A 13,153-nucleotide genomic window follows, 5' to 3' on the forward strand; every position below is an offset into this window, starting at 1 on the left:
TTTATATCCTCACTTTTACTCCGGTGCTTGTACATGGTGAATGCTGCACACGTGCTAGTTGACTGACAGCCTGTAAGTGTCCTTGGCAAATTGTTAATAATGGTAGCTCACATTTAGACAGCTTTAAATATATTGTCTCATTTGATCATCACAACAACCCTGTGAGACAGGAGCTGTTATTATGCCCATTTTATAGCTGAAAAGCTAAGTAACTTGCCCAGAAGCACCCACTGGTAAGCATATGGTGGCATTTAAATATAGGTTTCTTACATAGAAGCACTCTATGTGCCATACCAAGCTGTTTCTTCAGACTATATGTTATAGAACAGTTGCTAATCTATCGTGGTCAAAGTTCTTCACTCATGGGGAATTTCTTATATTAATGAAATCACAGATGTAGACCTGAAATGTAGACATGTAGCCATGAAAATTAAAAAAAATTTTTTCAGGTAGGCTTTTCTGAGATGACAATATCCAACTTCCTCCCTGTGCCTACTCTGGCCAAGAACTCAAATGTGCATCTGCTTTTGCCAGAAGGTCTCACTATAGTCATGATCAGAAACTGATTCTTACCCTAAGAGAAAGCTGAAAAACATCTTGGTTGAGGCAGGTGGTTGCCTAGGTTATTAAGGTGCCCTAATCTTTCCTTCTCTCTGCCTGCTTCGTATCCAGTCATCTACTGTAGATTTTCTGACATTAGACAGTAGACTTGAAATCAGAAGGACTGGATTCAAATCTCAGGTATGATATATAGTAACTGTGTGACCATGAGGAGATCACACAGCTGCCTCTCTGAACCTGAGCAGGCTCACTCACATAGGAACAGCTAGGTGACACAGTGGCTAGAGTGCTGGACCTGGGGTCAGGAAGACTCATCTTCCTGAGTTCAAATCTGGCCTCAGACACTTACTAGCTATGTGACCCTGGGCAAGTCTTTTAACCTTCTTTGTCTCAGTTTCCTCATTTGTAAAATGAACCTGAGAAGGAAATGGCAAAGCACTCCAGTATCTTTGCCAAGAAAACCCCAAACGGGGTCACAAAGAGTCTGATAACTGAACAACAAAAAACCTCATGTATAAAATGGAAATTCGAATAAGAATTCTATCTCAAATAAGAAGAACTAACTCAGTGATGTTGAGACAAAGGCCATTTGAAATTGTGAAATTATCAGTGGAGATTTTTTCTCCTCCTTGCAACAGGAGCACTGTTTCCTAGAACCCTGAGCTTGATTCGATGCTGCTGAGGGGGTCAGTAATACCACCTACCTGCATTCTCTCAACATTATTTACAGGGACTTCGAACCAGAAAACATTCTCTTGGATTGTCAGGCCATGTTGTGTCAGAACCAGAAGAAACCACATCCACCTTCTGTGCCTCCCCAGAGTATCTGGCTCCTGAAATATTGAGAAAACAACCTCATGACAGAACAACAGTCTGGAGGTGATGGGAGGCTGTTCTTTAGGAGATGCTCTGTGACTTGCCACCTTCCTATAGCTGGGATGTTTCTGAGATGTATGAGAACATCCTGCCCTAGACTTTACAGAGGCAGGGAGGTAAGATAGTGGCAGCCTGAGACATCCACAGGTACCAAAGAGGATTTTCTTGAGATAAAGAATCATGTCTTCTTCAGCCCAATAAATTGCCATGATTTCTACTACAAATGACTCACATGTTTCAATCTATATGTGGTGGCACCTACTGACTTAGGACACTGATCCAGAGTGGACTAAGGAAGCAATTTCCAGTTCTATTAGATATATGCCAAGTTTAACGGCTAGAAGCTCTGGGGCTTCAAAGTGCATTTTAACTTTTTCTTTGGTACCTAGGAATGAAAATTTTTAAGACTGCTAATAAGCCCAGCCATCAGCTCTAAAGAAATGCTTATGTTATTTGTCTTTTGAGTCAAGTTGTACTATCCTAAAGTGGACGATGTGATAAATATATTAGTACATGACTCAATTTTCTCATGATGACTATATAGCATTTTTTAGGTGCTGCACCTGAATGATATTCATTTAATGAGATAAAACCTGAAAGAAGAAAGGAGCAGAGAAAGAAAGAGAGGAAGGAAGAAAAGAAGAAAGGAAGGAAGGGAGGGAGGGAGAGACAAAGAGTAAGGTCAAGTATGTGGTCTACTGAGGATTGGCCCCACCTTAGTTGTGATGACAGCACAGTTGGGATGGGGTACCACCATGATCTAGAGTCTGTATTAGAAACTTCTCTTTGTCTGTTCCTCTAATAGTAGTCAGTTACTGGAAGACTGATGCATAAGACACTCATTTATAAACCAGAAAGCCGATTTATTAATCTATAAGGGGAGGGATATTTGACCAGTAATGGTTATTTTCACAGGCTACTTTTAAATGAGCCAGTTCATGAAATCATCTAGAATTGGGCACGCTAGGTTACTACCTTTTAACCCAATATTTCTATTACTGGGCATATACTTCAAGGAGATCGATGACAGAAAGTAGTCTTTGTAGTAGCAAAATGGGTGCCTATTCATTGTGGAGTAGTAGAACAAATTGTGATATATAAAGACAACAGAATATTACATTTAAGGAACAATGAATATGAAGGATTCAGAGAAACTCAGGAAGACTTGTAAGAACGGATATGATCGAAATAAGTAGAACCAAGAGAACACTGTATACAAGGACCATAACACTGTCAACGAAAACAACTCTAAGTGACATCAGGACTGAGAGGACAATGAAAGGATTTATTGTGATCCAGAGGACGACTAATGAAATCTATTTCTCTCGTCTCAGCAGAGATATGGTGGAAACAAGTGTGGAATGAAGCCCGTATTGTCCAAAAAGTCATTATGTTGGTAATTTTACTTAACTAGGATAATATAAAATAGTGAAATTTATACGATACTTGAATGTTTGCAAAGCACTTCTATACATTATCTCATTAGAGCCTTACCACAATCCATTATCTTTGATTTATAAGTGAAGAAACTGAGCCATTGGGAGATGAAGAGACTGTTCAGGGTCACTCAGCTAAGAAAGTTTCAGAGACAGGACTTGAACCCAGATATTTTTTATTAAATGATTTGATTTGTTTTCAGTGTTCTGCAATCACTTCCATATATCTTAGATTTTTCTCCCTCCCTCCCCCTCCCCCCTGAGATGGCATACAGTTTTATATAGGTTCTGCACATTACATTTGTATTAAATACATCATCATAAAAGAATTAAAATGAATGGGAAAAACCAGAAAGCACAACATAATACAAAAGAAAACGATCTGCTTCATTCTGTGATCCAATTCCGTAGCTCTTTCTCCGGATGTGGAAGGCATTTTCCCTCAAGAGTTCATTGGAAATTTTTTAAGTTCTTGCATTGCAATGAAGTACTAAGTCTGCCAGAAAAATTCCTCACACATTGTGGTTGTTGCTGTGTACAAAGTTCTCCTGGTTCTTCTCCTTTCAGTCAGCATCAGTTCATTGAAGTATTTCCAGGCATCTCTGAAGTCTTCCTATTCATCATTTCTTATAGCACAATAGTATTCCATTACACTCATATACCACAGCTTGTTTAGCCATTCCCCAATGGATGGGCATCCCCTTGATTTCCAGTTTTTGACCACCACAAAGAGAGTTGCTATAAATATTTTTGGACATGTGAGACCCTCCTCCCATTTTTATGACCTTTTTGGGATGCAATCCTAGAAGTGGTATTGCTGGGTCAAAGGCTATTTTTGTAGCCCTTTGAGCAAAGTTTCAAATTGCTCTCCAGAATGGTTGGATCAGCTCACCACTCCACCAACAAAGAATTAGTGTTCCCACTCTCCCACATCTTCTCCAACATTTATCATCTTCCTATTTTGTCATGGTAGCCAATCTGATAGGTGTGATGTGGTACCGCCAAGTTGTTTTGATTTGCATCTCTCTAATCAGTACTGATTTAGAGCATTTTGGGGGGGTTTTCTTGGCAAAGACATTAGAGTGTTTTGCCATTTCCTTCTTTAGCTTATTTTACAGATGAGGAAACTGAGGTAAAACAGGTAAATTAACTTGCCCAGGGTTATACAGCTAGTAAGTGTCTGAGATCCGATTTGAATTCAGACCCTCCTGACTCCATGTCACTATCACCTAGCTTCTTTTTTTTTTCACAAACTTCTAGATGACAAATCTCATGCTACAAATACATACCTCAAAACATCCCTGAGTATTTAAAAAAACCTAACCTGTCCAGGAGCTGGAATATCAGACAAAACTTGTGCCCCCAACAGCCCAGTCAATCTCTAAGTACTTAAGGGCAATATTTTAAATAGATTTTTACACACTAAATACTCATAAACATCAGATTTAGGCAAATAAAAATCCTACAAAATATGTAGTGATAGAGAGAGTAGAAGAAGATAAAGGAGGAGAAGGAGTAGGAAACAAAGTAGCAGGAGGAAAAGAAAAAAGCAGCTAACATTTCTACACTAGAAGAAATCAAAATCCTATGGGAACAGATGAAGTACTTATCATCTCTGTCACTCTTGTCTGCTACTGGAGCTGTTCCAAAGAGTTTCAGTGAACCTACAGATGAAGAGCTGAAATTCAGACACTTTTATTCAATGCAAAAAGTAGACACTTTATCCCCCTATGCAATAATCTATAAAACAGTACACCTAAAATAATGCTTATCCATCCTGGGACAATTTCTATCTGAACTCCATCTAGTGAAGATGAAAAGAAAAATAAGATACCAACAGTAACTCACAGAGAAAAAATCTTTTCTCCTCATTCCTAATTCAGGTCTGGGGTTGCGCTTCAGGTGCTACAGTGCTTTTGGTCATCAAGTAGCTCGATCACAGAGTGTTGAATTAGAAGCAAAGGATGAAAATGACAAAGATTTCTGCAGACATCAGGAAAACCTTCTAACCAATAGAGCTACCCTAAAGTGGCATGTGGGATGCCCCAGAAGAACTGTGCTCTCCCTCATTGGAGGTTTTCAAACAGGAGCTAAAAGAGTAAGCTTGGGGATACTGTAGAGGGAATTCTCAGGAAGCTATGGGGTTGGATTAGATGATCTTTGAGGTCTCTTACAAGTCTGAGATTCTGGTTTGCACAGTATTCTGTTTCATGAAGGAGTGGGTCAGAGAGAGAAGGAAGATGAGGAAAAAATGAGATCCAAATGTGTTTGAGGTAGTTTTTGCTGAGAAACAGCCATGCTATTCTGGGTGAATTAGCACTGTGGGTCTGGAATCCAGGTGAAAATACAGTGTATGGAACATATTCCTTGCTTACATAGCGCTACATCTACAAGGTACGTTACCATGGCCAAATCGCGTGTCCTTTCTGGACTAGTTGATCTCTAAGGACCAATTGTTGTCCTTAGACCAATTCCTCACTTTTGCCTCCTAGAATCCCTAGTTTTGATCCAAGCCCAGCTCAGTTCCCATCTTGTTCACAAGACCTTTTAGAGTCCCTGACCCAAATTCCTTTTCATTTATTCTTTCATCGTAAATAGTAATAATAGCTAGCATTTGCATAGCACATGAAGGTTTGCGAAACACTTTACAAATATCCTCATAACAATCCTCAGATGTAGGTGTTAGTATTATTCCCATCTTACGGATGAGAAAATAGAGGCAGACAAAGGTGAAGTGACTTGTCAACAAGTTACACAACTAATAAATGTCTGAGGAAGGATTTGAACTCAGGTGTTCCTGACTCCAGAACCAGGACTCCATTCACTGGCCCACATCTCTGTCTCTGTCTGTTATTTATAATATTATTGCATATGTATATGTCTCTTGCTCCCTCTTTCTTGAGATATATGGGTATTTATGTATATGATGTGAATATATGCATATAGGTAGATTAGGTGAAATTTGATCCTTTTATTCAGAAATTTATACATATATATAGCAATATGAGAGAGAACAAGAGGAGAGAGAGACAGAGACAGAGAGAGACAGAGAGGAAATGGAGTACTATGTCTGCTACACTGCTACATCTGGACTCATGAAGACCTGAGTTCAAATCCTGCCAAAGAGTTTCAAGTTCACCGAAACTCTTAAGAACAGCTCCAGTAGCAGGTAGAATGACAGAGATGATAAGTACTTCATAATTACTGACATACATTAAATTCACACAGGCCTATGCATATTATATATTATTATATATGTATATATCATAAATACATCAAGAGAGCTGTATACATACATATGATGCATGTGTATATATACATGCATGCATGCATGATAAAGTTTATTCATGCACATTGTCCCCAATAGAATTCCATTTTTTTTCTTGGTATCTCCAGCACTTAGCTAGCATAGTGCCTGGCACATAGTAGGCATTTCCTAAAGACTTGTTGAAGGGAATTTATCCGAGGTATACGGATTGGATTCTGGCACTCAGAATGTCTCTTGATAGCCATCCTAAAGAGCCTGTCCCAGAGCTTGGGACAATTGTAGTGACAGCCTACCAAGAACATGAGCTCTAGCCTTGTCTACAAGCACACAAACCCGGTCCTGGCTGGAGCGAGGTGGCTGCTTTTGGAACACTTCCATGTTTATAGTGGAAACAAACGAGTGTTGTTCTCACCATCGTTGACCAATCCAGGTAACACCAGGGATGGTAGCTTCTGTTTTATCCAGTCTATTTTTATGTGCCTCCTGCCTTATCTCATTTTCATATCCCAGGAAGTCTAATAAGAAATGCACCAAACAAAACCATAGGAAATAATTGTTTCTCTGGCAGGAGGTGAGCTGCAAGGTCCGATAGAGTTTCCTCATTTTTCAGATACTGGACTCTTCTTTGCTCACTCCTCCCCTTCCTCCTCTGTCCCTCTAGAATCTACATTTCCCTTATACACCTGTGACCACTGCCAAGGGGCAAGCTGTGGGGGCCCCAGCCCTGTGTCTCTCCATATATACATTCGTTGCCATGTTGACAAAAGGGAGGGGGGCATTTCCTCAACATACCTGCCCTACTAGTAAAGCATGCATGAAAAACTGGAAATCTGGAGAGGCATAGGAACAGAAACTTTTAAGTCTCAACCATAAGAACAAAAATAAGACCCTACCCCCTCCCACACATATGCACATAACTGTCCATTGACCTGCAAATAGAAATCCCCGCCCTCAAAAAGTTTATTTTGGGTACTTCCCACTGACAGCCTACAGGGCTGGCTGTAACACATTGCCTCTCTGGGAGTCGGCCTTCATGGACTTTCCAACCTCCCTGGATGTGGGAGGGAATATACCTTCTCTGTCAGCATATTGATCCATTTTGACTTCCCTTCTCCATGCAAACAGGGCCATGTTAGCTTGGGGCAGGATCAGGAGAGTATCCCACAGCCTCTATTCCCATCTCAAATCTAGGAGAGCATTCTGTCTGGGAGTATTCCCTCTCCCTCATGATTGGTCTTCCCCACTAGGGTGATATCTTGGTCACCTGTGGGAGATGAGCATAAGAACTATATACACACAGTAGAAAATATCCTAGAGACCATCCTTGAATCAAGGAAGACAGTAATGGGTTTATTTCTACTGTCATTGAGAACTGTGATCATAGATGTGCACAGAGAATTGGTCAGACATCCTGGCACACCCCAGAAAATGTTTTACCATTGGATACCCCTGTAAGACAGGAGTTATTAGACAGAGGTTCATTGACCTCATAGATTTCAAGGGATCCATGACCTTGGATAGAAAAATTATATGTTTTTTCCCTCTATAATCCGATCTATTTTTTTAATGCATTTTAAAAAAGTACTCTGAGAAGGGGTTAAGAACCCCTGTCTTAGAGAAAGGAGGAAGAGTAAAGCACACCTGTGTCCACCTAGCTTTGTACAGATGTTAGCATGCTGTCTCTCCCATTAAATTATAAGCTCTTTGAGGGTAGGGACTGTCTTTAGATTCTTTTTTTGTATTCCCAGCATTTACCACAGTGCCTGACACATAGTAGGAGCTTAATAAATGTCGATTGATTAACTAATTGGTAGTCAATACCCTATGCATGCCTATGCTTGTGGCCCGCTTCCACTTCTTTCTACAGAGGAGAATCCTGGGCAAAAAAGGTACTACTTGTTAAACATCTTCCCGTCTCTTTATTTTTCTACCTAGTCTCTTTTCCACTCATCCCATATGAGGCTTCTTTGCTCTCTTTTAAGGATGGTACATATTTTGATCTTTACCTCCCCACACTTCAGGCTCCCCCACCCCTACCCCCCACCTCCACGAGCTTTTTTTCTGTTCCCCATCTAGGTTTCTCTTCATGCACTAAAAATCAAGGCTTCTCAGCTCTCTCTCAGTGGCAATTATTTTGATTACGTTTTTTCCCTTTTCCTGTTTCTGCCCATTCTGTTTGTGTGTGCTAGGATTACTGTTGTTTCATCAAAGCCTTCCTGCCAAGTTGATCCTGCCTCCCACTGAGCACAACTGTTCCTCCTCCTTATTCTTTTCCACATGGCAAAGAGAACTGCAGGCTCAGTGGTATCTGGGAACCCTGAAAATAGATGGGGATTTTTCCCTATGATGTGTACAGATTCCCATCCCACTGGTAAACTGGGTCTCTTCTTCAGTCTCATGATGATGTACCACTGCTACTCTCTGGGTTAGGATAGCCCTAATTATTTGATATAGGCCCTAGTCCTGCTCTAACTCAATTTGAAACTATTACATAACTGTTCTTGGTCTCTTGTCGACCTTGATGTCAAATGGCGGTCAAGCTGTACCAGCCTGAAGAAGGGAGGAGGGCTCTCTGCTTGGCTCTTGTGATCCTTCTCACTCTAAGGCCAAGCTTCAGAGATGGAATGTGGCAGAAGAGGGCCAAACCATACCAGAAAATTCTTGGGCAGGGCGGAGAACAGGGAAAACTGATTTCTTGTCAGGCGGATGCTGTTGACATGCATTGAAATTGTGAGTTGCCTGGATGGTGACAGTTACTCCTCCCCAAACCATGGCACGAACACAAATACTCTGTTTCCCGGCAAACTGTGGTAGAGGAGTGGTCCTCCTGGGTGAATCGTGAGCTTGACCAATCTCTCTGGGCAGGAATTCTCTCAAGGGCAGGCCCTCGGTACATTTCCAGGGCTTCCTGGTTTCCTTCAGTTCAAAACACTGACAATAATAGTCATCCTTCTTGGACTTTGATACTCATGCTTCTGGTCCCAAAAAAGTCCGGAGGTTACGAGAATGAAAGTAAACAAAATAAAAACCCCAAACTGAGCAAAACAGATTAGAATTCAAGGAAATCCTCTGGGCAAATGGTGGGGAGGGTAGTTACAGCAATGGAGAGGACTGGTCCGAATTGTTGCAGAGGAATTAATCTCTCAGACAGATGATTAGACTAGATGATCATCAGATTTCTCAGATTCCATGCCTGCTCTTTGGTGTAGCTCACTCTGGGTCACCACATACAGGATCTAAGAGCAGCAGCAATGACGAACAAACATAGATAATGGAGAACTGGGTGAAATAAGCTTGCTTCCGGGGGAGAAGGCCTAGAGATATTTTGAATATGCTCACCTGTTAAGTTACCTATAGCTGTAGCAGCTTTGACCTTCAAGGTTCCTGTCCCACTGAATTTTTAAGTGATGGAGAGAACGTTTTTATTTTTACCAACTGTTAACTTTCATCATCATTCTTAGCATTTCAGTACACTTAGTATTAGGTGGCTCAGTGAACAGAGGGCTGGGCCTAGAGTCAGGAAGACCTGAGTTCAAATCTGGCCTCAGATATTGATTAGCTGGGTAACCCTGAGCAAGTCACTTCACCCTGTTTGCCTTAGTTTCTTCTTCGGTAAAATGAGCTGGAGAAGGAAATGCCAAACCACTCCAGGACCTTTGCCAAGGAAACCCAAAATGGGCTCCCAAAGAGTTGGACACAAATGAAACAACTGAACAACAACACAGTATCAGTCCAAGAAAAATTATTCTCTCGGTGTTCCCTGTGGGATTTGGTATGGCTTCTTAATGTAATTGTTGTTTACCTGAACCATACCTGACCATACCTGAACCAGGCAGAGTCTACAAGTCTCACACAACAGTCATCCTTCTTCTTATGTACTCACACTTAGTCAGGACAGAAGATGTGCCTTCAATATATTGTACTATTCAAACTTGCTAATTTGCCAACTTTGAATGGAACATACTCTTTCTTAAATGACACCATTTGAGATGTTTTGCATTCAAATGCATTTAACTAAAATTCTCTTAAAAAAGAAAAAAAAAACTTTACACTTACATCTAGGTTGTCTGTCATTCTTTGGGACCTCATGCCATGATGGAACAATGTAGGCTTAGACTCAAAATTACCAAGGGTGGGGGGAGGCTTAGTTATGTTATGTGACTGGAAAAAACATTTAAATTCTCTGAGACTCAGTTTCCTTATTCTAAAGAGGGACTAATAAAGCTTGAACTTTATGATTCTTGGTCTTCTCTAACTCAGTCTGAAACTCTGTTACATAACTGTTCCTTGTCTCTTATCTTATCGATTCCAATGTCAAATGGCAGTTGTGAGGAAATGTGACTGTGAGGAAACCATTATGTACACTATAAAGCATTAAATTAATGTGAGATACAAATTAATGATAGATGTTTGCTTTCAAAATGAGACTCAGTGTGACAAAATGGATAGAGTTGGTCTTAAAGCTATGAATACCTGAGCTCCTTCTTCTGTACATTTTGGCCTTGTGACCCTGGATAAGTCACAAAATTTCTCAATGCTCTAGGTAGCTCTCTAAGACTCTAAGCATCAGAGAAGGTTCAACACTCTTTGATGGAGGGAATTTCTTTACTAGGAGTTCCTGACCTCAATGAAGGGGTCCAGATTCTCTCTTCTATTAAAATGAATATATGGTTTTGGGAGTAGTGGAGAGTAGAGGGGAGATCATTGAGTTCCAAGAGAAGAAAAAGAGACAAAAGGCAGGAAAAGTCAGCAGACACAATAGGATGAGTCAGAAAAGAGAAGAAAGGATTAAATCTGATAGTCAGAGTCTCAAGGGAAAGAGGGACCCACGACCATTCAGTTTGAGCTGATACCACATTACAAGCTGTGTCACCAAAAGTCTTTGGGTAGAGGCAACAAAAACATAGAAACTCTTGCTAGTGTATACCTTAAAAAGTAGGAGGCAAAGTGGATATTGCAGTAGACCTGGAGATAGGTAGTCTTAAATTCAGATCCCACATTGGATATTTATTATCTGTGAGCCTCTGGAACATCATGTCAATTAACTTTTATCAGCCTTAGCTTTCTGCAGCTGTAAAGTGGAGATAATAATAGCCCCTGCCTCACAGGACTGTTGTCATCAAAGGAGATAATATGTGTAAAGTGCTTTGTGAACTTCAAAGTGATACACACACGCACATATATATGTGTGTATATGAACATGTGTGTATATAAATATACAATTGGTATGATTATTGTAATTGTTGGATAGATGCTTAGATGAAGCTCTAAATTCTGTCATTCTAAGAGACAAAAACTCCTGAAGAAGTTGAAGAAAAACTTGCTCTGATGAATATTAAGGAATTAAATGAGACAGACATTAATTTACTTTTAAACTTTTCCAGTATGAAGCCTTCACAGGTGTATGTATTTTCGGCATATTTGTGCATGAATCTGTATAAAATGACTGAAGTCCGTGAATTCCCAACTTATCCATTAACCACAGATTGCGGTTTGCTTACTTTGATGGATCATTGTTATTGTCACTGGACCTTTCTAGGACACCAGAACTTGCGCTGATGCTTCAGTGTGTCCACCATCTCATCGTCCATCTCTTGGAATAGATCATGAACCATCCATGTCTTCCTTCCTTCGGTGTAATTCTTATCTATGCCCCTCCATGAATCTCCCATAAGCTTTCTACCCAATGAACTAGAAGCTTTCTTCTGGGTCATTTAATTTTATTTTATGGCTACCAGTGCAACAATTACATTGTCATGTTATTTCTACCTCTTGATACATGATTGGCTCAACCAGTCATGACTAGTTCATTTTCCAGAATATATGTCATATACTGATGCTGATAATATAGTTTACTTATGGTCTCTCCATACATCCCTCTTCTCCTTTCCCCCATCCTGTATAACTTTCTATTGCCTTTTAATTCACCTACAATTATTATTCTTCTGTGATGGTGCTATTACATATATGACAATATCTTATGTCTTATATATGTATATGAAATACGATATTATATTTGTGCATATGTTTGTATATGTATATGTGTGTATGTGTGTCCAGTGGTCATCTGGCTTACTCAGTATATAAAACTAGAAAGAAACAAAGCCAGGGTTTGAACCAAGATCCCATGATTCCAACTTCTGTTCCCTTTCCACTTCAATACAAAACCTTGACAAGTAGAGCACTGGACTCAGAGTTAGACAGAACTGTTTTTTGCCTCAGACCCTTAACACAGATCTGTGACCCTTGGCAAGTCACCTAACCTCTCACCCTCCCCAAGAAACTCTCTAATTTTGAGTTTCAGAGCAGATGACACATTGAGGGAGGAAGTTTCCTTCCTGGAAATTCTCTATAACAATGAAATTGGGGATTCAGTACAAATGTGATAGTGTGTATCTATATGTGTGTGTGTGTGTGTGTGATGTGTATATGTATATACGTGTATATATATATATACATATATATATACACACATCTATCAATCTATTTATCTATATATATTGCATATACAAATAAATGTATGATATATATGATATATCATGTTATATTACATATATGAAATTGCATGTAAAATAAATATATTATGCACAAATGTGGTGCCAATGTGATATTCATGGCACCCACAGCAGCCATGAATATCCCGTCACAATTTTGAATCACAAAATACCACAGACTCTCCACATGGAAGACAGAACCAAAACATTCAGATACCAGAAAGCCAAAGCCATCATAGTAATAAAAATCTACATGCAATAACAATGCAGAGGACAACACCAGTCCTAAGCCTTCCTGCTGGGCTCCCTTAAACAAATCACTAGCGAGCTCTCTCACTCACACTAGCCAGGTGCCTGCTTTCTCTTTCTCCCTTACTTCTGACTGCTCTGACCAATTTTGTCTCAGCTCTGCCCTAGCTCTGCCTCTTCCTGTTTCACCTGCTCAGTAAGGTCCTTCCACCACAGGGTCCTTGTGATTCAGAATCATGTGACCCAGGCAGGTCACATGGTCCTATTAA

The 13,153-nt window shown here is 40.1% G+C and overlaps 1 pseudogene; it reads left to right on the plus strand.

Moving 5' to 3' along the window:
• The first annotated feature begins 423 nt into the window (after positions 1 to 423).
• Positions 424 to 1,842, plus strand: LOC140502728 (serine/threonine-protein kinase Sgk2-like; annotated as a pseudogene).
• Positions 1,843 to 13,153: the final 11,311 nt, after the last annotated feature.

This window comes from Notamacropus eugenii, chromosome 4 (assembly GCF_028372415.1).
Source record: "Notamacropus eugenii isolate mMacEug1 chromosome 4, mMacEug1.pri_v2, whole genome shotgun sequence".
Taxonomy (NCBI): domain Eukaryota; kingdom Metazoa; phylum Chordata; class Mammalia; order Diprotodontia; family Macropodidae; genus Notamacropus; species Notamacropus eugenii.